The 27,028-nt window shown below is 39.0% G+C and overlaps 1 long non-coding RNA gene across 1 annotated transcript; it reads left to right on the top strand.

Annotated features, from left to right (window-relative positions):
• The first annotated feature begins 11,308 nt into the window (after positions 1-11,308).
• Positions 11,309-22,461, top strand: LOC119707808. Its single transcript, XR_005258927.1, has 3 exons — positions 11,309-11,459; positions 11,588-11,713; positions 21,062-22,461. It is a non-coding gene; the product is annotated as an uncharacterized LOC119707808 (long non-coding RNA).
• The last annotated feature ends 4,567 nt before the right edge of the window (positions 22,462-27,028 follow it).

Here is a 27,028-nt window from a genome sequence, read left to right as displayed (position 1 = left end):
CACAGACACAGAGCCACTAATTTACATTAAGGCTTGTGTGCTAGTTCTTCCTTTGGTTCACACTTTCCACTTTTCATGCATTTCATTAATTTTAATTATTTATAATATTAATAATAAATCAGTCTTCTTTCTACTCTCTCCCAGGGGAACCCTATCATGAAAGTTAAAAATTAGGTATGTTATTACTGTATCTGCTAAGCATTAGGAGCCAGATTATTCTAGATAGTGATATCTGGAGAGTATGCTGATAATTTTAGATAGTCATTCACCTAGATAGTGAATTGGAATTGAAAGAGGGGTGGAGGGTGTCAAGCTATTACAAGCTCTGTAATAGCACCTCTGGAAGCCTCAATGGTGATTTAATATTGAAAAAAGGACTCTAAAAGCATTTAAAAAATAAAAATCCAAAGCTTACAATGGTCCATACCTGTAACAAGACTGATTAATAAAACAGTTTTGAAATGCTAATTCTTAAGATGAAAGGCTAATAATTAGTCTGTGTAATTATTAACCAACTTTCAGAACTGACCTGACAGCTGTTTCCTGTGTTTTGGAAAGGATGATGGGCAGGAGGAGAAGGCTGCCACAGTGATCCACCCACCCTTACTGACAGACACACACTGGGAGGTGCAAGGCCCACAACTGGTACTGCAGCTCAGATAGAAGGAAAGCAGGCAGGTAAGCAGGTTCATATCGAGTGAATGGGAGACATGCTTAGGTTTGACTTAATCTAATTCACCTCCTCCATTGAAAAATGAAAACTTCTGGGAAGTTTTTGGCATGGTTTTGGCATCTGTTTTGTTGGCTGTGTGGGGCTTAGAGCCTGTACCGTGCTAAAGGGACAATTTTTCTTGTAGCAGGGTTACAAAGGAGTCTGTGCCCAGTGTTCTGGTCTAGCATCTGTAAATGGAGTCACAGCTCTCCTAAGTCCACAGGCTGGTAGAGCTTTTGCAGTAATGCTTTCCTTAGGCCAGGCATCCAATTTCTTTTAAATCCTTTTAGGTCCAGTTGACCCAGGAGAAGAAACTCTTAGCAGGAGTTTTCTGTTCCTCCCCATCCAGTCATAGTACAAACAAGAACTCAGCCTCTGTGAGCAAATTACTGTATTTGGTTTAAATGTCTTCGGATTTCAGCAAGTTCAAGATGTGCAGCCAGACTTGTTTTAATTCTCCAATCCCCTCTCCCATGAACTTTTGCTCAGAAAAGACTTTCTGGGATGAGTTTTGACTAGCTTCTGACTTTGCAAATACTTTTTTTCCTTCGTGCTTTCTGGCATATTTGTTATGTTCACGGGGTAATTGCTGTTCTGTACCACATGGAGACCTTGATCTGCCACTGAAGCAAATACAGTTCCTGTGTTGAAGGCAGAAGCTTCCTTTTGAAAGTTGTCACAAAGCTCCTGCTCTTGCAGAAGATAATAAATTTCAAAGCCATCAGGAAAGCTGTCAGAGGGATCAGGCTGAATATCGCCCTAAGGCACATGGATATCTGTTTAATTTTTTTCCTTTTTAAATTAATTAATACAGACTAAAGCTTCTCAGGACTTGGAACGTTAGGAGTACATTCGAAGTGGATTTGTTGGCAGAGGCTGGAATGCAGGATCAAAGATGCATAATAGATTCTTTACTGCATGGCCCAGCCTCAAAGAACTGGGTCTCATCTCACAGTGCAGAAGTCGATGGGGATTTTTTGATTTTTTTTGTGTAATCTATTGTGAACACCTGTCAGAGCTCTGCTTTGACTGGTTTCATTGAGCAGTGCCTTATGCCTTGGTGACTGACTTATCCTAGCATTGAAAGCATACATTCTCTGTTTGGGTTATTTTGAGCCAAAAGCCCATTTTAGGATGTAGTTAGCTTCACACACTTTCCTTGTTGCAGAAGAGGACAGAATTTGAAAATGTGTGCACTTTAAATGGAAAAAAAAGAGTTTTTATGTATTGGACATGAATTGTTTTCATGTAGAGGAGTGCGTGCAAGTGCAGAATATGAGTGTTGTGGGACTGAAACAAAGGATGGAGAAGGAATTAGTGTTCTGCAGGGCGCTGTTGTAAAGCTGATGACTGACTTGTTTTGCAGTTTTTTTTCCTTTTACAGTTTCTGATCCTGGGCGAACCGACCTAGGCTCTCCATAGGGTAAATTAGAACAGAACCTGAAGAGCTGTCCCAGAGGAATGGGGGGAGGGATGTGTGAAAATAGATGGGCAGAGGAACTGCAGGAAAATGACTCCTATGAGTTCCTCATTACCACTCTTCTGACTTTTATACCTATTTTAATGGGTTGCCCTTAGTCCTGGTGAGCCTGCTGTGTTGGTGCTTTTGCCTTTCCCTGCATGGTAGGATGCTTGCTGAAACAAGGATGAGAGATGGGAAAAATATGTTCATGTTGTTTGGTAGTGGGTGAATACCTGAAGTGATTCCAGGTGAACCACCTTCTAGACTGCTGCCACACCTGAACTAATTATCTTCATAGAGATATTTTTATTTACTGGGAGGAAGTCCCCAGAAGTTGTGCTGTCTGTGCAGGAAGAAGAGTTTAAATCATTCTTGTAACCCCTTTCTCACATTCATTTTCTGTTGGAATTGTTGTTGTCTGTATTTTCCAGGTGGTATTGAGAGGAAACTGATAATTGTAGCTTTGGTAAGCTGTTGGTACGATCACTTTTTTCTAGGTTAAATGATTTATGATGTTTTACCACAGTCTTCTAAACAGGAAAAGCCAGCCTAAAGACTGAAGAGAGATACTAATTAGAGAATGATAGAAATACAAATTTAAAGTGGCCACAGTAAGGCAGAGAATTTAAACAAAAGAGCGTCCCTTTTATTATAACCTAAGCCTTAATTACATATCCTAAGTCCTCTATTACATCCTAAGTTTAATTGCAGAAAACAGGGGATGGGAAAACTATGCCTTTGCAGCCATATTTGGCAGGAGCTCCAGAATAAGATTTGCCATTAGAGGAGAAAGTAGGGAGTGAGCCCTCATGAGGAGCACCTGAGAGACATCCGGATGCTCTAACTTGGCCAAGAGGAGATGAGGAGAACCTAGAGCTTCTGCCACCACGGAATGGGACAGAATTAATTTGGTGAGTGTTGGCTGGATGCCCCCTGAAGTAGTTAAGGGACAAGGTGATGGTCAAATATGACCTGGTCATGGACTTTACTGTTTTGTCATTTACAAAAAAACAAAAAAAAATGTTTATCTCTACATTGGTGGTGTGAATTTGTCACAGGATGGCTTAACAGACTCCCAAATTGTTTATCAGCCATCATGAATGGTGTTTTCTTGAGCAAATGTTCAAGGAGTTGTTATTTCTCCTTGGTAGCATCAGTTGTTGATGAATATATTTAGTAAATTGTGGAAGTATACAGAATGCAACTCCTTTACCTCACAGTATTTAATGAAAGTTAAACCTCTCAGCAAGGTTTCTCTATTATGTGTGTGAACCCTCTACTGCAGACTTGCTTTGTTTCATTTCTCCCCATCCTCCCCAAAGTGGTCACTGAGGATGGATGTGCCCTGCTTCAGTTGCTATGAGCAGCCCTGCAAGCTGCTTTCTCTTCCAGGGAATCCTGGACTTCATATGTTTTCCTAGTTTAGTTTTCTTTGTTTCCAAATACACTGGATTGTCTAACTGGTCTAAATTGAGTGTGTTCATTAAGTCTGAATAATGAAAGCATCTCTTTTTCCTCTCGGCTTAGTACAGACAATACAAAAAAGCCATAACCTAGATAATCATGGAGGCTTAAACTCCCCCAATTCATTTACTAAAAGTAGATTCCTCAAAGTTTCAAGAGTTAGAAAGGGTTTTTTTTTGTTTTGGGTTCTTGTGTGCGTGTTTGGCTTCTGAGACAGAGTTGACTTTAAATTAAAAATAGGTGGATTTTTTTTCCTAACAAAGAAAAATGCACTTATTTATCCACCTTTGGTTTATATTTTGAATTCTTGCTTCAAATAATGGGAGTCCTATAGAATTTCTGAATAAAATCATTAAGTAGTTTGCATAAGAGATTTTGTTATTGCATTCTGTAACCTGAAGTTAAACACCCAGAAAGATGATAGCTATTAGCGGACAGTCTATATTAAAGACTTAATATGTGTCCAGACTATCTTAATATTTCAATGCTTAATGTTATCTACCTATATTATCTCTGTAGGCAGAGCACTGTAATCTGTTTTCCCTTTTCCACAGATGAAGTGACACACAGAGACAATTAGATAAATCTCTTCCCACTTGTCTTTAAAAGCATCAGGGCCCAAGTTCATGCAAAAATCATATGGCAGTGTCAGGAGCTAAACTTCACTTTTAGTGTTAGATTACATTCCCCTTCCCTCAGCTGAAGTGACTCCAAAGGGGATTTTGAAAGCTTCATACCATGAGCAAAAGCTTCCTCTGATACTTTCCTTCTGTTGCTTCCAATGTAATTTTGATGGGTGTTGTTTATGGTCTCCTTTAGTAGCAGCTTATGTGAAGCATGGAATTCCTCAGGGAGAGAGCAGTTAGTGAGAGACTCACAAAAACAGTGTGTGTGGAAATGGAAGAAGGTCTCTACCTCCATTTTAAGTTCTGTGGATTGTCGTGAGCTCCATTCCCAGCTGACAGAGGCACTAGATAAGTCTCCATGCTACTCCATTCCCAACTCGGTTTGTGGTCTTTCTTCCCAGCATCTGACCAGGAAAACAGTTTGTCTCCATTGCTGCTGTTTATTCATGGACATTCAGTGGGTACAGTTGGATTTTTTACCCATACAGAACTAGTTAGGACTTGGGGTTATTGTAGATAAAGAAAATGATAAATTCTTCTGTGCTTATATTATACAGTTTTCACATCTGTAGTGTAAAATACCTTGGCAGCTATGACACTGCAAAACCTGGGCTGTTTTCTTCTTCTGCCTTTTTTCTTTTTAATGCATAGGTTTGCCCTCAGTATGGAATTTCTTTGTCAAAAACACTGGGGTGAAGAGCCATGAAGCCTTCACCTTGTGAAAAAGCTTTAGAGCAAGCTGCTGCCATGTTCTCCTGGACTGAGGACACAAAACTGTCTGCCTGACACCTTTGAGAAACGAGAGCATGTCTCCACATCTCTACCTCCTTTGCATAATCTGTGATATCTGAATTAAGTTTCATGACATATTAGCACTTTGAAGCTGAGTTAATATACTGTGTTGTATATAATACATTATGTATGATTTGGGCATCAATTGTGCTGGAGCATCAGCAGCCACAGACTTGAAAATGTCTCTTTCTGTGACAGAAATCCTAAATAATACTGAAACCAAGTTCTGTTGGCATGATTCTATTTTGTATTCCTTGTCCCATTACAGCATCACTTACTTGCAAAACCACTCATGTTCAAGCCATCTAGATTCCTCTTCTCTCCTCCATGTACTTATCACAAAGTCCCCGTTCCGCATCTTTCGTATTACAAATATTCCCATGGTGTTGCACGGTTAATTTTAATTTGTAACATCAGAAGTGCTAGGATTATGTTAGGTTTGCTGAGCCTGGGCACTATGATGTGAAGAGGAACAATGATGAGCACTGACATTTTTAATAACAATGTGCTGCAAAGAAGAGTAAGAAACAGAAAGAAGACAAACCCCACTGTGTTTTTCTCTTCTTGCACATTCACATATCATGCTCCCAAACTGAGCTAAGATAGAGCTCGTTTTGTAGAAGTTGTCTTGTGACTACATTAGTTTGACATTGGATGCAGTATATACATATATATATAGGCAAATAGGCAGTCACAGGTTTATTGCTCTTAATATAACTCATCTTAAGCCTGATTACTTTTGTTTCAAAATTAGACTCTCAGAACATATTAATTATGGACATATCCCCAGACAACATGGCAGTCCATGGGGGATTTCTGCCCTTAACTCTGATTAGTTTAATAGGAGCTACCCATGTAAACTCCTAGAGGGCCAAAAGAGAAATAATGTTCTCCTAGCTGTGGTTTTTTGTTTAGGGTATAGAACAATGCTAAAATGTTCCAGGAGGGAATTGGTGGAGTGCCTGATAGTGTCAGTCTGAAACCTTTCTTCTCTGTACATAAATACTGTAAATATTCCTATATATAGGAGCATGTAGGGACAGAACAAGGGGAATGGTTCAAATTGAAAGAGAGAAGGTTTAGAATAGATTAGATATTAGGGAAAAAAATCTTTACTGTGAAGGTGCTGAGGCCCTGGAACAGATTTCCCAGAGAAGGTCGGGATTCCTCATCCCTGGAAGTGTTGAAGGCCAGGTTGGATGGGGCTCTGAGCAACCTGGTCTAGTGGAATGTATCCCTGCCCACGGCATGGGGGCTAGAATGAGATGATCTTTAAGGTCCCTTCCAACTTAGGTTATTCTGTGGTGAATTCTGGAACTGATAAAAGCACATGACAGTACTATACACAATAGTGCATATTTTAAAGTTTATGTATAACGTGATAGTCCTTTTTTATTTGGTTGGGGTATTGTTGTTATTTTGGTTTTCTAACCTGAATTAGACATTAGGGAATGCCTTTTATTTTTTACCCTGGAAGGACTGGACTGAGGAATGCTCCTATTACATAAATAATGTCTACGTGACCTGATGTCGTATGCCCTAATTATCCACTTGTCATAATTCTAACACCTTGAATTTCTTGGGAAAAGAATAATCTCATTGAAATTAGCAACAGGAACATTTTTCAGACAGAGGGGGTGGCTTGTGCTAGATGCTAGGTAAACTTAGAGATTATTTGGTTTGTGTTGTCTGAGACTCCTGGGCACTAGTGGAAGCTAAGAATATAATAATTAAAATAGCTTCTTAGTGATGGAGAATTTACTGCATCTTTTGACAATTCATCTCAGTAGCTAATTATACTTAAAACGTGCTTTTTATCTTCAGATTGAACTTGCAAATATTGGATTCTGTTGTGTGTCTGCCCACTAATTTAGAGTCTTATGAAATATCTTCTTCTTGTCTAGTCCCTTAAAGATTATAATCTTCTCTTTGAAGCAAAATACATTTAGTTCAGTGTCTCACTGGAAGGAGTCTTTTTTTTTTTTTTTCCTGGAACAAAATCATTCTTGTCGCTCTTCTCAGCTCTCTTTCCTAGCTTATATATTTATTTTAATTAAAGGTATTGTCGTTTCCCAGAGGCTTTCCTGCTTTGTTCCCATAGACATTATGTTTCCTGTGCACATCTGCAGCTGTCCCTAGCTGAGCAAATGGCACAGACCTTCGTGCCTGCCCTCATGGGGAGAGGTCTGACACCCCTAAGCTGATGGAAAGAGCAGGCAGGTGCCATCCAGAATCCAGCCTAAAGGGTTTTATTGTCTAACAGCATTCAGAAGCTGCACCCAGGAATAAAGCAGGATCTCTTCCAAATGATCGTGCCTATTCTTAGCAGCAGCTAAATCTTATGATCATGATGGTAGGCCCGTGTGACTGGAGGGCCGTGTTCCAGGGCGGAGGTGATGAGGAATGCATAATGCCTGCCTTATCTTGAGGGGGCTCCTCAAGGAGGAAAAAGTCCCAGCTTGCTGGATATACAAAAGGAAATAATAAGGTGTAACACAGCTGTAGCTGTGCCAGCTGCTCTGCAGGTCACAGCAGGGCAAAAGTAGTCTTACCCAAAACATAGTAACAGGAGGAAAGTAATTGTGTCATTTTCTGTCAGTCCTCTCTCTGCAAAGCATGCAAGTCAAACTCTGGGATTGGATGAATGATGATGCTGACAAAGCAGTGCCATGAAGGTGTGTGTGTGTGGGGGGGGGGAAATACATCCAAATGAGAAAAGTCATGGGTTTCTCTTAGGGAACAGCAGGAGCTGACTATCCTCATCTGGTCGCTTCTGAGTCCAGCTAGCCCAGCTCATGCAAGGGAGTGCTTTGATATCACTTCGCATCATTTATTCTTTACCCACCTGACTTGTTAGACTAGTTGGAAATTTCCTTTTTTGTATCATACTGTTAAAGAAAATGAAGGAAAACTGGGTCAGGTGTGTGTGAGGGTGTCTCCCCCATCATATGGAAGAGAAACAAAAAAGGAAGAGAAAAAAGCTCACCAGAGAGGCATGGAAGGAAATTCATGTAGAAAAAATGGTAGTGATGAAAAATAGGGAAAGTGTGACTGGGACCTCTCTGTCTGTGGATAATTTATTTCTAACAAGGTGTAACAAATATTATACTTCCAAGTATTTGTTTTATTCTAGTTGCAGATGAAGAATTGTTCAGTACACCTTTACTTTCTTAATCTTCTTCTGCTGCTCGGTATTTTTATGACAGCACAGATATAATGGAGCATTACCAGGATCTTCCAGTACTTTTCTGTCACTCAGTTTTGTTACAGTAAATGCATACAGGCATCTTGAGTTTTACTGTTGGTACAGAAATGATTAAAACATCTTAGGTGGCATCTTTCCTGAGGTTTTTATTTGATGTTTAGATAGGTTTCTGTTCCTGATCAAAGATTTATTTTAGTGAAGAACAGGACACAAATGTCTTCTCTTCAAATTTGCTGGGCTGTGTGTGTTAGCATATTTTATGATGAAATACACAGAAGCCAAGTACTGACACTGCTCCAAAGTAAAACTGGTAGCAAAAAGCTGTGCAACTATAAAACTCATGACACTGTCATGAAGTATGGCTTTTTAGTGTGGATGGGCTGACACTTTTCTACTATTTCATCTTTTTAGCTGATTTATTAAGTAAGGTTGAATGTCGCTGTGGGCTGAATTACTGTAGGTATCATCTCAAAAAGTGATCTCTGCAAAGACAGGCCTCAGAACATTGCCTGATTTCTGTATTTAGCTCTGGTTATTAGAACTGATCACTCAGAATAGAGCACACAGCAAATATCCACAGTATTCAGAGGGTGCATAAAGTCTGAAATTGATTTTTTTTTTGTTTAACTCTTTAACATTTAATGTAATCCTATCAAGGTGAGTGGTGGGTTTTATTTTCTGGGCATAGGAAAGTGGGGAAAAAACCCTCATACCACGCTCTAAAGCCTCATTAACAAAGAACTTTACTCAAGGAGGAGATGTTAATAAGTAATGAAACAAAGGCTCTTTTATGGAGATTAAATGTCCATGTGTCGAAGTACAAAGTTCGTGTTGCAAAGTGCAGCTGTTCCCCTGCTCACAGCCCCAAAGCCTGGGTTCAAAGTCTGCCAGTTTTCCTGTCATGGAGCTGACCGGGGCAAGGTCTGGCCAAGGTTCAGAGGTCAGTGGCTGAAGCCTTGCTGGCCCCATGGCCCTGCTGTCTGACACACTCGGGATAAGCAACATAAGATTATAAGTATAACCAACAAAAACTTCCCCTTCCCTTTTCTGTCATGTCAGGTTTCATTAAAGAGGGAACTTTTTGGAAGGAGTTGCTGAAGTGTTTAAAAATAATGTGCTGCATAATGGAGTGACCTCACCAAACCCCTGTGAAGGAGCAGAGCTGGAAAATGATGCATGTGGGAAGTAGTGCCCGTGTGCATTCTCCTTCCTCCTGAGATGTATTTAAATGAGGAAAAATGAACAGCTAATTCTATATATCCAAATAGATGAAACAACTCTTTTAAAAAAAGAAACAAGAAAGAAAAAAAGCTAGTCCCTGTGTTCCCTTTGTGTCACGGTAACGGTGTTCCACACCATGGGGGTGAAGAGAACTTAATGCGTCTGGATATCCTGCTTTCAAATCCTCCTTTTTCACCTCCTTCAGAGGCTTTTTCGAAGCTAACCCCAACTTTCTTATTCATAAGGGCTGAAAACCCACCTGTGTAGCTTTTTTGATTAGCTGTGGTCATATCAAAGGCTGCTGTACCCAAGCACAGACCCTGAGTGAGAACGGAGACTGACAGCTGAGAGCAAAGGCTGGTACAAACACCCTTGGAGGAATTTATATTTCAGGCAGTGCTGTAGCTGTATTACAGAAAGAGAAAAATTTCCTATCTGTTGCCACATCCTTTATGATGGAAAGGATGATAAACCACGGGTGGTAAACCAAGTCATCAGTGCTCAGTGCCCACAGCATGCCGCAGGTCTGAGCAGACTGCTGTCATCTCACCTCACTGAAAGGAACATGCATGTTCAGAAAACTTTCTCAGACATCAGAAGTCTGCCCCCGTTGTATCATGGCTGCTATGTGTCTGGGTTCAATAAATTTAATTATAGAGAGCCACAATTAAAACCAGGATTCATGGAAGGACTGTAGTAGCCAAAAACGTGAATTCTGGACCAAAAGATTTGTGTGCTTAGAAACAATGATTTTTTTCCTTCCTGCAAACATTCATGAGTCCACCAAACACCAGAGGAGCCTTCTTCTGGTGGGTTAGTTCTGTGCTTTTGTTGTTACTTCAGGTCTGACCTTCTCCTTCTAAGCAATATATTTAAGAATCTAACAAGGACCCTACAGTGAACACTCCAGACCATGGCTTGTGTGGACTTGAAAGAGAGCATGAGGTACTCAGGGCTTAAAAAGAAGTGGGGGGAAAAAAAGGTCAGCCGAGGTCCACAGATCCAAAATAATGTGTTATAATGGCTGAGCCCTTCCAGGGTGAATACTGAGAAATAGAAATAACAGGAACTGCACCTGTGATGTTCCATTCCTGTCCTGGACTATGGAAACTCAGGAATATTAGGGACTTTTTTTTCTTGCTACTCTTTGTTGTCTGCATGCAACCGCTGCAGTGAGCAGACCAAGTCATTGAGCCATTGTTGGAAGTGGTGACTGTGGCAGAGCACATCCGTAAGCAGTTCCTTTGGTCTGCACTGATGCAAATCCCTGACACAGGAGCAATGATGAGTAACATTTTATGTTGCTCCCACTGCTGAAGTTCCATCTGAGACTCTGGCCTCTCTTTGCTAGGCTGATTATCCCTGGCCTTGGAATCTCTGTTTCCTATGAAACTCTGACTGTCGCTACCCTCCCCAGCACTTCTGACAACTGAAAATACACAAAAGGTGGGGAGAAGATGATAAAGTTAACAGCTATAAAATGTGTACATTGCTTGCTGCACTGATAAAAGTCCTTCAGGTGACAGAGCTGTTCTGGGTGGTGACTACAGATTTGAGCCTTGGCTTGCCTCATCTGAAAAGATGGACCCTGTCAGGCTGTTACTAACTGTATGGAGTGGGATTCCTTCACTCTTTTCTGTTGGCATTGACCACATATTAACAATAATATATTTGCAGGGGAAGGTAAGGTAATGGAAGGAAGGAGGAGAGTGCCTGTAGCCCCATGGTTAGTGAAGTTTCATGGGCCGGGGCAGTGGGCTGAAGTTCAGGTACATAGTCCAAATCATGCAAAACAGGAACTGGGACTGGGTTTGCGAGGTAGCAACTATGCTGGTTGTTGGCACCACTGAAGTAGATAGGGGAATGTTTGCATCTCCCTCTTGCCTTCCCCTTGCCCCATTTTCATCATAGTCTTGTGTGCCTCTGTCACCTGGCTTCAGTTAGAAATACAAGAATAAACAGGAAAATTACTTGCAGGTCAATTCTTGTTTTCAGTTTTCTGATTCTTTACTTTTTCTCTCTTTGTTTTTCCCTTTTTTGTTTTATTTTAAATTTTTGCCTGGGTGTACCTGCTTTTGTTTAAAGTGGCCTGTTTTCTTTCTCAGCAAATAGTTTGAGAATCAACCCACCTGTTGCCTGCCTGAACCAAGAACCAGATCTCAGAGAAGGACTGTGCCGTACTAGTTGGTTGCAGATCTACTAGGATCCTAACATTGAGGGAGATCTAACAGGTAAGTAAAAGTTGGAATTTATTCAAGGTGCCGAGACTCTCAAAAGAGAAGACTTGTTATTGCCCCTTCTGAAAAAAAAAGTGGCCAGAAAACGCTGTATGCATGCAAATATGACCTGCAGGATATTTTTTAATCTGGGAACTAGTATCTTTCCACTAAGAATCAGTGCCTGTGAAATGTTTTCTTCTCAGTTTACACACTCCCCAGTCCCTGTTTCAAACCCCTCCAGGTAAGGCTATCAGAAAAGCCCTCCCATCTAGCTTCCTCCTGCTCATGCAAATACAGGTATCTTAAGAAAATGCAGGGGGATTTCCTTTGGCAGGAATACTGAAAGAAGCCAAACCAGAACAGTCCAAAAGTTATTTTTATTTGTTTCTCATTATTAATTTGGTTTTGCTCTCCTCTTCAGAACTTTCTTTTCCAAGTGCCTTCTTCATTCAGTCTTGACCACACTGGCTGGGTAGGGTAAGAGGCTTGTCTGAAGCTACAGTTTTACTGCTTTATTCTCCTGGGGTAGTTAAGGCAAACTTTCCACCACCCATTGCTTCTTCCTGATGTAGGTTGTGTTATATCAGCAAGAAGATGCTTGTAGAGATATTTAAAGTGCTCTCTAAAGCAAATTGACATTGATCATTTGGTGTCATATTCAGTAAAACTGTTTACACACTAGGACTTTGCCAATTTTTTAAGAAATCAAATTTGAAATTAAATATTAAATATCCTGGGTAAATGTTAAAATTAAAAGAGAATTCTGAGTAGCTCACTATTTTACATGTTGGTAATAATGGAACATGTTAGGTACACGTTAGATGAGTTACCCACATTGTAACAAAATTAGAAGGAAAGAGTGGACTAAAATGAAGTTGTTTTTATAGGCCTACATATATTTACTATATAAGGACTTTGACAAACTTCTTCAAAAGAGTTGTTCAAAAGTAATGTTTGTTTCCTCATATTCAGGTTTAAGTCTTTCCCTGGCAAGAAGCTCAGGTTTTTGCACTTCAGCCATAGAGCATGGCCTGTGCTGTGTAAAATATTGATTGAAAATAAGCTTGTCTAAGGAAAGAAAAAAGAGTAAAAAAACCACATTTGCTTACAACATATGAATTATGATAGACAACTTATAAGATATATGATATGAGAAAGGTTTGAGTCTTTATTATGAAAGGACCTTGTTGTTTTTGTTCTTCCTGTCTGACACGAGATTTTATAAGAAAAAAATCTCATTTTATATGCCTCTGTGTTAAGTGGAGGGTTTTGCATGATCTCCCCATTGTGTGTCTGGCTGCTGGTTTGCCACAGTTAAGGGTGGAGGTCAGCAGTTTATTGTGAAGATGCTGGTTTTAAATTCAGAGTTGAGATTGTTGTAGAAGCTTTTGGTTTGCTGAACTCCCAGTTCTCAAAAACAAATCTCAATAAACTGCCACCTATGGTGGGAGTGATTTAAAAATTTAATGATATTTTGACTGGAAAATGAATCAATGTAGAAGGATCTTCTGAGTTAACATTGAATTAATTTCTCACCAGTGTTACTTTTAGCTTGTTCTTCCTTTCTCTAAGTGACTCTCACACTCTGGGAGTGATCCTTTGTTCTTGCTCTTGCTCCCCAAGGTGCTTCCTGCCTGACTATCAGCACGGATATGTAGTTTTCATCTGTGGAGAATTTTCTAACTTTCCAGTCATAACTGAAAATTTATGTGTTCAGTTCATCTCGATGAATTGCATGACAAATCTGCAGCAAGGCAGACGCCATCGGGGAGACAGAGAGGCTGCCTGTCTGTCTTGCCAAGTATCTCAGCAATCCTGGGACAGCAGCAGCTCCCTAATGCGACAATGAGCCGTGTTGACTTTTAGATATATACGGGTACAAAGTTCCTGCTGAAGATTTCGCTTCCCCAGCGATCGTTTGACGCAGCCGGGTATCTCCACCGTGCTGCCGTATCTGCTGGAGAGGGAGAGGGAGGGGAAAACATCAGGGCATTTCAGGGCCTTATCAGCCGTGATGGTGGGAGGTGTGCTCCTCCAAAGAGGAGCAAGTGTGCTCCGCACAGACTTCAAGGTGTGTGTGCCTACACGTGTAGCCTATTTTCCATAATGCAGCTGAAATGTTCACTAATTAGCTTTTGCTTGTTTACATTAATTGAACTTATACACATAGGCTGTTTTGATATATTTATTTTTATTTCAAAACTCTGTGCTATTTTTTATGCTGGATATGTAGCATCACCATGCATTTATTTTCTGTGCTGACAAGCAGACTTGTTTCCTTGTGAGGAGATGAATTGTTTACTTTTCAGACAAAATACGAACATACTCTTAGGAATTGTATTATAGCATGAACTGGTGTTTCTGAGAGACTGTTAGGTACACAAACAACAGGTGCTCAAATTTACTACTACAGCTAAAATAGCATTTGCTGAAATATATATTAAAAATTCAGAAAATGCAAGAAGGACTTGAAAACATGTCCACTTTTTTCTTCACATCCCATTTCAATAGCTCATTTTTAAGTAACAGTGAAATTGTTTGGGCTTATTTGATTTCAGAAGAAGTGGAGACAAGATAAAGTAATTGGTTATCTTCAGTTAGGTGTTAAGATGTACTTTTTTTCTTTTTCCAGGAAAGATCCTTAAATTAAAAATAAGCCAGTTGATTTTCTATGGATTTCATCTGAGCCATGAGCTTTAGGTTAATGAGACTTTGATTTCTTTTTCAAAATACCAAATCAATTTATGTGAGGGACAGAGCATAAGGTTTACTTCAGTCTCAAGTTTTCTATTCTTAACGTGTTTTCTGAATGGGCTCATGTAGTCTGGAATATTGATGATGCAGGGCTTGCTTACTTTGACTAGGACCAGTAGTCACTCACTGCTTGCGCACGAAGTGAAATGAAGCCATGGAAGAGAGGGAAAAAATATTGGAACAACAGCTAATGAAATTGGCCACCCAGCTTCCTTTTAATATAATGGTGATGGCAAAAAGACTCTTGAATCTTACAATGCTCCACATCTCTGTGGAATTGAGCAGGTGCCTCTGGATACAGTCATTACACCCAGCTTCTTTAAAGTGGTGTTGATGTTTTCACAAAGCTAAGCAGACACCTGGAACACTAACTGTATGGAAAGGGATAGATGGATTTAGTTGCATTCCTTCCCTTGGAATGTCATACATGTAGGTTTTACACAAGGAGGATAAAACAGTGCTGCAGTTTAGTCAGCTTGTCTCTAATGGTTGGATTTTACTTTTCTGTGTTTATGACCCCCTTTTTTCCCTTCTTTGCCGTTGACTTTTTCGGCAAGGAGCTAACGTAAAGATGGTTTTGATAAACAAATCCTGTATAACTTAAGCAGCAGGTCAGTGAATCTTCCTTTGAGCAGCAAATCCAGTCCAATATCCAGGATTTTAGCCAGGGCCACAGGGCAAAACTCTTACATTGCACAAAAAAAAAAAAAAAAAAAAAAAAAAAGCCAAGGGACTTTTAATGATCCAGCAGAGATGATAGGACCTTGGCATATGAAAAACCCTGATGTAGTAAATCAAAGCAGGCTGTCTTGAGTGTAGTAATATTTCTATGCTAATAAATTAGTGTCATAAGTGATTTGTCAATAAAATGTAGAATATGCTATGAGGGAAGCCAGACAATATTTTTCTTTCCCACAGGAAAATAGGGTGAGGTCATAGCAAAATCCTCAACAAAATTTTTTTTCTAAGAAATATGTGGGTGCTCTGACCCACTGCACAATATTTGCATATTTAAATTCTTAATGTGCTTAAGATATCCTTGCATATCTAAGCAAGGTAGATGAAGATGGGCTGAGAGAACTGGGGCCTCTGGAGAAGAGAGGAATCTGGGGAGACCTTTTAGTGGCCTTTTAGCATGAAAAGGTGATTTATAAGGAAAATGGGGACAGACTTTTTAGCAGGGCTTGTTGCGATAAGACAAGATGTAATGGTTTTAAACTGAAAGAGGGTAGATTGAAACTAGAGATAAGAGAGAAATGCTGTATGATGACGGTGGTGAAACACTATTACAGATTGCCCAGAGAGGTGGTAGATGCCCTGTCCCTGGAAGCTGATCAAGGTCAGATTGGATGGAGCTCTGAGCAACCTGGTCTAGTTGAAGATGTCCCTGCTCACTGCAGTTGGACCAGATGATCTCCAACCCAAGCCATTCTAGTTATCTTTTGATTTGATTTGATTTGATTTGCCACACCAGGCCCTGTTGCATACAACCTTTCTCCACTGCTGCTTCATGCATACACAATTACAGGTAGAAATCTAGTCTGGCCATTTGGCACCCCTCTCTCCAGTGATAGTACAAAAACCCTTAGGAATATCACAGGATTATCAAAACTCTAAGGAGCCATACTCTATATCTTTGTTTTAATTCATTCCTGCTTTTAACTGATTTGGAAGTTGCATCTTAGTATAAAATATAAAAATGTTAAGTGGATGTAATTCCTCTGGAACTTGCTGGATTGGCTGCAGCAGGGCTGTAAGCCTTCTATGAGTCTGCCCAAACAAGTGTGATACTGAGAAGAGAGTTTCCATCTTTCTCAACATCTAGAGAGTTTTGGAGGGTAGAAGGGTGGTTTGTTTGCCATGTTTTTCAGGTAAAATTTGCTAATATGTGAGAAGATCTTCTTCTGTAATAGTAAATCAGGGTCTCTGCAGTTTGGACCCATCAGCCAGAGCACATCAGCCACGGCTCAGGAGCAGGTCTGAGGTGGAACCCTGGTGCATCCTCCCTCACATCACAGTGTATATTTTCAGAACCACCTCTGCTCTGTGCCCTGTGGTTGCAGTTTCTTCTTGTGGGTTTCTGATTTCAGGCCGTGATTCCTGGGCAGATGCTTATTCCTATCTCTGGCTGCTGACCCTTGGTTTGACTTTCTGGTTCCTGGTTTTTGGCCATGAACATTTGCCTCATTTCCAGTTCTGGACACAGGCCCTAACCTTTGGGCTGGATAGCCCCTGCTCCAGTCTGTAATTCTAGACAGCCACCAGGTCATCTGTAGTAGAGAGTACTCTGATTCACTCAATAACAAATGAAATCTAGCAGATAAACTTGGGTGTTTTGTTGGTTTTTTTGGGTTTTTTTTTAAATTTATGACAACTGCAGCTATTTATTTGTAAACTTCTACTAGGCTTTTGCTAGTCTTCTACTAGTATGTTGTTAGATTGTGAAATGTGAGCTTCTGCTTTCCATGAGTTATTGTATTGTGCCTAATGGCCATCCTTTCTTAGGGAGAATATCACCATGTCTGAGCCAGTGGAGGGGGTGAACAGAACTGTTAGCATGTATAAACATTTCAAATTGGAGGCCACGAGTTCAATAAATTACACTAGAAAAGGCAATAGTGTCAGAACTTCCATTTCATTTCTATGGGACATGTTATAAACATTATTGATGTACTGTATGCATGTTCTGCTTTTTTTGGTGGGAGTTCATAAGGTCATTCTAGCACACATGACATAAGAGTGTAAACACACTCAAAATGTGGTCACTTAGACCCATAAGAGTGTCGTGACTGAAACTTGATGAAAATATGAGTTACAAAGTTCACAAAGTATGAAGATAAATTTCCAGAAAGAGGAAGAATTGAAACTTATAATGCGTGTTAATGTTCGGGTGGAAGAAGGGTCAGGTTGCTTTGGCAGGAGAATAAATGGATAAGGAGTACAAAGCTGAGTGGTAAAATGAACTGAAGTTGATACTTAACCAGTTACAAGTCATATGGTATAGACAAATAATGTGAATCTGAGTGAAAAGAAAACAGCTTTTATATAGGCTAGACATGTTACATTGTTTATATACAAACTGGTGTAGCATAGGAATTTACATATATATATATATATATATATATATATATATATATGTGTGTGTGTGTGTGTGAGTGTGTGTTCATCAGAAAATACAATTCACAAGATCCGGGCAAATTTTATTGTATTTTGCCCATCAAAAATTCAGGAATAAAACATTCCATGCTGATGCAATGGTTTTGCCTTGTAATATTTTGATGGAATTAGGTATCTAAAATCAAAGTAATGAGTAATCCATCTGTCCTATTTCTACCTAAAAATGTGTGACAGTTGCCAATCTAAGACAAATGGGCTATTTTGCTCTAGCTTAAAGGTAAGTTATATTATATTCTGCTCTTCATGGCTTTTTCATAGAAATGTGAACCTTCCTTAATTTTAGAGCTTAAATCAAGACACATCAATATGGAAACACTTGGATTAATTTTTTTATTAAATTATAAAAACTGCCTTGCTAAACCCATCTCCTTCTGCCCTTTGATGAGAGCTGTCCTTTACTAATAGTTTTCCTGTAGATAGATTTTTTTACCCTGAAGCAGGCTGGCTCAAATAAGGGATAGCAAGATGTTCATGGGATTTAGCTAACAGTGAATTGAGACTCTTTGCTTAGTAGAAGTGGATGGTGGAAGCAGCAAGTTTAGTGCATTGCTTTGGTATGTTTCTTCTAAATTGGCCCTCTGCATTAATATGATTTTACCTCCTTTTGTTAAGGTATCAGCTCAGAAAATGAAATAAAACAAGTACCTCCTTCAATTTGTTTTTCAGTTAAAATCTGTTCATATAAAAAGCTACAGCAGAAGAGCAGGTCATAATTTTTATCTAAACTAACTAAGCTTTTTACTTAGTTTAAAGCTCTTTAATGGAACTGCTTGTGAACTCGTATGATATTCACCATGTATAATGATATCTTTTTTTTTTTCCTTCCAAATGAATTAAAAATGGAAAGTTCTTCCAGTACTTCTTGGTAAGTACCAAGAAGTCACATCCCTTGGTACCACAGAAGTCCTTTCTTCATTAGAGGCAGGTAGTTTCCATTATTCATATTTGGTACCATTTAATTTAAAGTCCCACCATTACTTTAAAAGCAAGATATTAATGAGAGGTATTACTGGAGTGCTGTCTTTTAATTTGATATTGTTCGATCCAGCTGTTTTAAAATTTCTAAGAATAAAGCTTCCATTACATATTAGATAAGATTTTTATAGGCAAGCACATCTAATTCTTGTCTCGTTTCCCTTGATAGCCAATTGCCTTTCTTAAATCTTCACCATTTACTTCCAGGGTAATCCTTTTGCTTTTCTTGAAATAATTTCTCTGATTCCATGGTATCCATGCATTGCAATTAGTTATATATAGATATTTTTCATGCCACCCCCATCCACTTAGCTGGTGAGCAGACAAGTAATACATACTTAGCACTTCTAATTTTTACCTCATAAATCAATCATTGTAGTTTCAAAATCAGTTACATTTTTTCTTAAACCATCATTCAATGGAAAGAGTCCATTATGTGTGTCTGTGAATAATGCATTCATTGTGTGGTTTAAATTCATAAACAGTGTTACACAATTAACTTCATAAAATTGTTCACTTTGAAAATTGTGCAGCTACAATTTCTATAATAGTAGCTAAAAGACAACAGCACTAAGCCAGGCATTGTCACTTTGAATTGCCACTGGTAAAGCAGAGGCCTCTTAAATGTGCAATTATGACAGACAGAAAGTGTATTCCTTGTTACAGATTCATTCCTTTAAGTTCTTTCTCAAAGGTTTACAGCTTTTTTAGTGTTGCTGTGCAGTAATGGTGTAATACATGATTACTTTAGGCAATGGCTTTACTAATGTAAAGAAATATTACTCAAGGATTTTTTAAAACTGGATTTTTAAAAAAGTATCTTCTTCATTGTGTTTTATTCTCTATCAGGTTGTTAAAAAATATTTTGCTCTTTTGCCTTTGGCAAACACTTTTTTTTTGGGATGGCATGAATAGCAGGATCTACAAGAAAAGGGAACACAATCCAAAACCATAGGAAAGCATATCTATGTGTTGATAATTGTTTGTTCCAAGTTTGAAGACTCAGCTGAGATCCAGGTTCCATAGGCTAGACAGCAGTGAATATATTTTTGTTGTATTACAGCATTTAGATAAGGTAGAGAAAGAGTTGAAATAGGCCTTTCACATCTGGGAAACTGAGGTGGGAAACGTGGTGAAGGAATGTGCCCAGCATTACAGAATTCAGCAGGAGAATCAGGAGTGTGAGCTCCTGCCTTCCCATTGAACCCATCTACAAGACTATTTATTCTATAATCTGTTTTTATGCTCTTATCTATTTAATCTTCCCCTCACACCAATTTTTATAAGTATGTCTCCACAGAGAACTCCGGCGTAAGGGATGTTTCTGCAGATGAGCCCTGAGGTTTTATGGTAACTCTGTATAATCATTACACGGGAGGTACCCGGTGTTCAAATGGTGCAAATTACCCTTGGAAGTGACTCATTCCAGCGCGGGGAAGGAGGTTTTGCCGTCTCTTCTTGCCGCCCTGCCATCGCTCACGGTCGGCAGCAGCCGCTCCTTACATAATGTCACATATGTCACATATGTCCCGCCAGATTGCACGATCCTGCCGGGAGCAGGGGAGGCTCCGCGCTCGGCAGCCCCTCGCCCCCCCTGCTGCTCTCACGGGGAGGAAAATCCTGCGGAGTCCCGCTTGGGATTTTCCCATCGGGCTGCTGGGGACGGGAGCCTCGGGGCCAGGCTCTGCGGCTCCGAGCCGAGCGCGGGGAGGGGGATGCTGGCAGCATCGCCGCCTCCATCCCCGCGGGACTGGGCACTGCTGGGGGCTGCTGCCTCTGCTCCCCTTCCCCACAGCGCTGCTCACCTCCCTCAGCTTGCCCCGTGCCTCTCCCGGCCATCTCTCCCAGTCACTCCTCACCGACTAACGGGAGAGTTAGCGCTGCCCTCCCGTCTCCTGGATATTCGCACACAAGGGCTGCGTGGTCAAAATCAGTGTCTCACAGCTATTCTTAACCTCTGCTGCATGAAAAATAAACTGGGGGGAAGTTATCCCATGGCCTAGAGCTGTGGTATAGAAATACACTCAAATGAAAGCCCAGGCATGGAATGAAAAGCTTTGGTACCCTACTACTCAAAACACAGCCAGTAGCTCTTTAGCATGGGGTGCCAGTTACTGCTCATGTTATTTGTTTAAATTGAAGATTCCACCACTGCTGAATTGCATCATGTGTGAAACTCTAAATCTGCTACAGTTTCAGATTTATAAAATAGCATTATAGGGAATATAGGCCTATTAAATTTACAGTCTAATTTCTGATTAGATTTTACAGCACCTCTGATGAACTGCATAGATTTTTCCCATTAAAAATGATGACAATCCAGTTCTGTCATTTTAAGTAGAATTAAAGCCAGTATTGCCAAGTATGATAATATCTTATAAAAAAAAATGAACCAACACACACATACATATATATATATAAATTAAAATAACCCAGCACCATGTTTCCCTATAGGAAAAGGGCCCTTGCCATGAGAGTGGGACTGTTACCTGTTAGTGCAGTCAAGAGCCTGTGGGTCTGACAGCTGACATCAACAGAAATTCTCCATTCAGGCTGAGCAGGTCAAGTAATGTTTCTTAGCACAGCTGTGTAATGTGTCTGTTGGTAATTAAAAGAGTCTGCTAGAGCTGGTTAAAAAAAAGCATAAAGTGAAGCATTTTCTATCAGAATATAGTTTTGTAAAGAATTAAAACCTGTACAATGAGTATGCCTTGTATTAGAGGAAAGTAATTATTTTTTTAAAGAGGAAAAAGAAATCCAACACTGAAACAGTCTCTTCTTGGCTTATTTTAGACGCAAACTTAAACAAACAACCCTAAAACCAAAAATGGAAGTGTTGCAAAACGAAAATAAAACTTCCCTTTTCTATAATGTCAGTTTTAAATTTGGGGAAGGGACTTATTCTGATTTGACACATTGCCAGTTTCTGAAACCAGACATAAAATGACATTCTCACTTGGGATCTGACTTTCCATTTGCATTTGTAGATGCAAGGTACATTTTTTAGCCCTGATTTGCTACACTAATCCTGTTGACTTCGCTTGAAAAGAATGGCACGTTTCCCACTAACTTTATTAGTGGCAGGACTGGGCCTTGATGCAATACCTCATGTCACAGCAGCAAAACTTGTTGCCAATAGTCTGTCTCAAGGGAGGAGATTTCCAGTAACTGCTCCCTGAGAACTATTCTAAAAATGCAGCTTTTTTCTGTCCAGCCATCGGGATAATGATATACTCCATCCCTAAAGAGAGGGGCATTGACGGAGCTGCATTGATGGCACCAGAGGTCCCTGCTGGCTTGTTCACTAAACAGAACTGGCAACTGACTCTGAAGATAAAAGTTCTTGACGTTTTTCCAAGCTGGTGGAATGGAGCTGAGTGACACTTAGAAATAAATAGAGGAGGGAATAGTATGATCTTGAATGACAGAGGAGCTTTCATGAAGGGTTTTCATGGGGGAAACGTGGGATGTAATGTTCCAGGCTTGAGTCTAGGGGATTTGCTGACAGTTGGATAATGTGCGTGTTTGCTACCACTTGTATGAAATGTAGAGGGAAACAAGGGGAAAAGCTCCAAATGAATCTTTTCTTCCCAGTTAAACAGTTAAACCCAAATACAGTATATATCTCTTCCTTCCCAATAATTGACTCTACAAATTGCCAATCTCTTTGGAAATCTCTTAGAAGAACATTCTCTCTCTCGACAAGGAAAAGTACTTCATGCAAAACATTTGTCACTTGTCTGTTATCATAACTCATGATCTTATTCTTCATTCCCTTGCTTGTTTAAGCACACAGAAGTAGTACTTTTAACCTGAGACTTCAAAGGTAAAAATATTGTGAAGAGGTCTCCATTCTTTTTCTTCTCATCTCTGATCTCAGCCTTTGAACATCAAAGTGGCTCAAAGTTTGGGGTGAGTTCTTAAGGATCCAGTTACTAGAAAGAAATCAATTGATTTCCCATGTTCACATTCACAATAGACCAGAACAAATATTAATATTCAGGAATAGTTTAATTTAATAATTTACAGCAATTAAAACAAGTTGCTGCTTTATCTTTTGCTCAGTACAATGAAGCTCACTCATTCTATTTTATTGATATGAAAAATCCTCAACTTCTGTCAGTCAGAAGTTGCCAGAAAAAAAATCATAATGTAGGAATTACAAAACAATTAAGAACATAAAATAAATTCCCCAAACAAAGAATGCTGCCATTTTTATTATAGTATCACACTGTCATGTAAAAGGTTAACACTTAAAAAATGAGTCTTGCATCCTCAATCTATTACCCCTAAGCAATTCTCATTTTCACATTAATTTTTGTAGGCTGCCATCTAAGTAAAATACTTTTCAGCTCTGTCAGTTTATACATATTCTCATTACAGCAGACACTAGAGCCAAAATATTTTAATCTTCAGTGAAATCGGTGTAGGCCCATATTCTTAGCTCCAACTTTAGGGGTTCTACAACTGCTCTTTTCCTTTTAAATGGTGGCACTCCTTTGTGCAGAAATTCTTGCTCTTGTAAGGACATCCTAAAAACAAGTTCTGCAGTCTGTTGTGAAATTACCTTTGTTGTCAGTGCTAGAGAGCTGTAAATTCTCTTACTCCCCACCACTGACTCTTGAAGTTCTGTGTTCTTAAAAAAGGTCCTAATGACCTTCTGGAGGGTTTAACTTCTGGTCATTTAAAAGCTGAGTATTCTGGAGGGTTTAACTTCTGGTCATTTAAAAGCTGAGTCCTGGGAACAAAACTCTTAACGTTTTCTTTTTCACAGGAAAGATCAAAATAAAATTAAACAGCTTAGACATTAAACACTTATTAAGCATTTCGTGGCTGCTGTCAGACATAGCTGAAGCCAGAACCCCTCAGAAAACAATGCAAATCATGAGCATACTCAGACTATCAGCAGGCAGAGCAGCCCAGAGTGCCTCTGTCAGTCCTAGTGCTCTGATCAGCCTGGCAGAAGTAAATGACACATGAGAAGCCTTCCTTTCGAAGAAAATCAGACTTTGCAAAGAAACGGTGCCTATACATTGTCTTATTTCAATACACAGGGTGCAGCCATAGTGCATGAGCACTGGGATTCAGGAGCTGAAAAGTGCTTCTGAATCTGCCAGGTGGGATACACCAACACTTTCTGAAATATATACAGGATACAAGCAGAAATCCACCACACAGTGCCCATGCAGTAGCTTTAAGATAATGAGTAGACAATATGTGGGTTTACATTTTTTATTTTTTTTGCCTGAAGTCAGTGATAAAGCTTCTGTTATCTTAACCTGGTAGAATCAGCCCCCCTGACAAATATATCTTATAATATGTCAAAGTTCATGAAAAATACCTGGTAGTATAAGAGCAGTGATAGCTTAAATAGATTTTGTGGTGTATTAGTGACCACCATGAGGAAAAAGCAGGTATGAAACCTGCATTAGTCTGTACAATACTTGCTCTGGAAACAGCACTTGCTACACAAGATGAAATTTGATAATCGGCCTCCTCGGCGGATCAACAAGCTGGGCATTAAAATAATCTAGCCTAGGCAACATAAAAGCATGAGTGAGCAATAAGCAAAGCACATTTAGTTCAACTAATAATAAGAAGCCTTAATCTTTTGACTGCAACACTGAAAGAAGAGCTTGCAATCATAAAACATACAGGGTTTTTAGCCAATGAACCTACATTGAATTTTAAAGCTGGGTTAGAAGTTCAAGTGGGTGTGGTTTGATGGCAAGAGCCAGCCATGAACAGCTCAGGGTTTTTCTCTGATTTTAACTGAAGAAAATTGATGCTTGTAGAGGCTTTTATGCTTACCAGCTTGTCAATATAGTAATAACACCATCTGAAATTGCTGGTTTGGTTGACAATGTCTGTGTCTTGTCAGCATAGAAATGAAATCCAGAATTATGCCAATGACCAACACTGCTCACAGGCAGCTTCAGACTGCTGAGTAAGAACAGGGCCAGAGAGGAACCCTACAGAGCACAAAAGAAAAAATGCTCTGGGAGAAGGACACAAATTACCCTTGAAAATATAATGTAGGTAAATGTTGGATAAATATGATTTAAGCCAATTTAGAACTGTGCCAAATAGGAAGATAAAGCTCCTCAGGCATTCAAGAAGAACATTAAGATCTAGCAAAATGAGAGTAGCTGGTGTATGAGAGCTTGCCTTTAGGAGAAGGTTACATCTCTGCTGTCCTGCTGAAAATTCTAAGTAGTGGAAACCCCTCCCAGAATATAGAATCTGTTTCCATACTCACTGAAGTCAAAAGCAAATCCTTTATGGTTTTGGTGATGCTGGTTTCTGGAGATATAAAATAACACAGAAATTCTTGGAGGGATTTTATGTTTCGTGTTGTGTATCAACTTATAACAAACAGAAATATTGCTTGCTGTGGCACTTGTTTTCTTCTGGATTTGAGCAATTGAATAATGCTATTGCTGCTCTTTCTTCATTTAGCCGAAAAAGGACAATAAAAGGACAATTAAACCTAATTATAGCATGACAAGTTCTGCAAATCATTTTTTAATAAATTTTTGAGAATTTAGGAAAAATTCAGTGGGTTATTTTTATTTTCTGGTATAGGTTTTATTTCTACCAAAAGCATTCTAGCAAGATCAGAAAATATCAGTGAAAATGTTCAGTGATATTTCAACTCTCAGAGAAGAGATAGGGGAAAGAAAGAATGAAAACTCAGAAGAGAACAGCTGTGCAATCAGAGGAAAAGTATTCTCCTTTGGAATGTCTGGGCCATACAAATTATCCCAAAAATAATAATACAATTTTTTTTAAAAAAAGGTGGGGTTTTTGGATATCAAGTTGGGAACTGGAAAAAAAGCTGATGAGTCATAGAAAACAAAATTACATGTCTTCATGTCATGATTTACACTGTGTTTTGCTCATAAATTCAAGTACAGCTTATTACTGGAATTGCAGTACATCTCTGATACTGGGAAAGAGAATTTCAGTAGAGAATACTGAGAATCGCAACACAGTAAATTGTTTATACCTTTTCTTTTTCTTTATAGAAAGGACATGAACAAAATCTATTTACCATTGAAGTAATAACTCTGGAAAGCACATGAAACTATTTGTTTCAAAAATCCAAGAATTTATCTGATTTGTTGTGTCATTTATTAGCTTTCTTTAAGCATCCATATGAGCGACAATAATCAAACAGTGTGAGTGGAAAATTACAAATAACTGGTACATAAAGTGGCTTGAGACAGGTGAAAAAACGTTTATGGACTTAATTATTTTTTGTTGCCACAACCTGGCCAATTTAACAGCTTAATAATTATTTGTTAAATAAATATGACTAGTGATCACCTTTTCAAGAGTTTAAATCTGCTTTAGGCAAGCCACACAGACAATTATTTTTTTATTTTCAAACACATTTTTTAAAGCAACTGTTTTTGTATGTTTCTGCTGGTAGACAATGGGCCAGGCCATTGAAATATTTAAGAGTTATTAGGGATGTGGAACATAACAAATTTTAGGAGCTTCCTGTAAGAAGCAATGTAGTCCTTACCCTTGTATTAAGAAAGTTAACAACACTAAGATGTACCAAGAGTTTCAGTATCGTTCACAATAAAGAAAGGATTTTAGGGGATGGAATAATTTTGAAAGGAATTTTTCTGAAAAATATGGATCCATTTGCATTTTGTATAAGACAACAGTATTCTGCTTAAATAAAATAACAAAACACAGCAAAAAGTGGGCACAGCAGGTTAGACAAAATTCAGCAGGTTAAACTTAATTTTTTTTCCCAAACCAAATAAACATGAAACAAGATTTTCAAAATATAAACAAAATGCAGTTATTTTCTCTAGTCAGGCTTTTATTTTTAAGTGGTTGTTTTGGCCACTGTAATGGAGCAAAATTGATGTTGTTCAAATTAAGAATGTAACCCAGATATTCTCTGTGCTAAGTCATCAAAACCCATAATGAATTTTCTTCTCCACAGAAAATACTTCCACTTTTTTTTTAATCATATATCAAACAAGAAAAAAAGAGGTGCAATTATTCCAAAATTAGAATTACATATATGGAAACAGGGCATAGTATCTGCTGTTTATTTATGGCAGTATCCTCACGTTCCCACTCCTTTTAAAGCAAGGGCAGTCTTGGCTAGGCAGCTCTCTAAAATATATGCAAAAATTGGCAAGGGAAATTCCCCAGCTCTGCAAGGGGATGTAACTTATGTGGACAGAGCTGTTGCTTCGTGGTTTATGGTGACTTGAGTCACTCCTATACCTCTGACAGTTTTATGTCAGATGTAAACTGCTGGTGTAATGATCAACAGCATCAAAGCTGGATTTGTTATATACCTAATATTTAGTGGAGCTAATGTCTCCTAATAAAACCTAGATATTTGTATGCTAATAAAAATATGCAAAGATATATAGTTGGATCAGTTAT

This window comes from Motacilla alba, chromosome 1, assembly GCF_015832195.1.
Source record: "Motacilla alba alba isolate MOTALB_02 chromosome 1, Motacilla_alba_V1.0_pri, whole genome shotgun sequence".
Lineage (NCBI taxonomy): Eukaryota > Metazoa > Chordata > Aves > Passeriformes > Motacillidae > Motacilla > Motacilla alba.
This window is presented reverse-complemented; position numbering and strand designations above follow the sequence as displayed.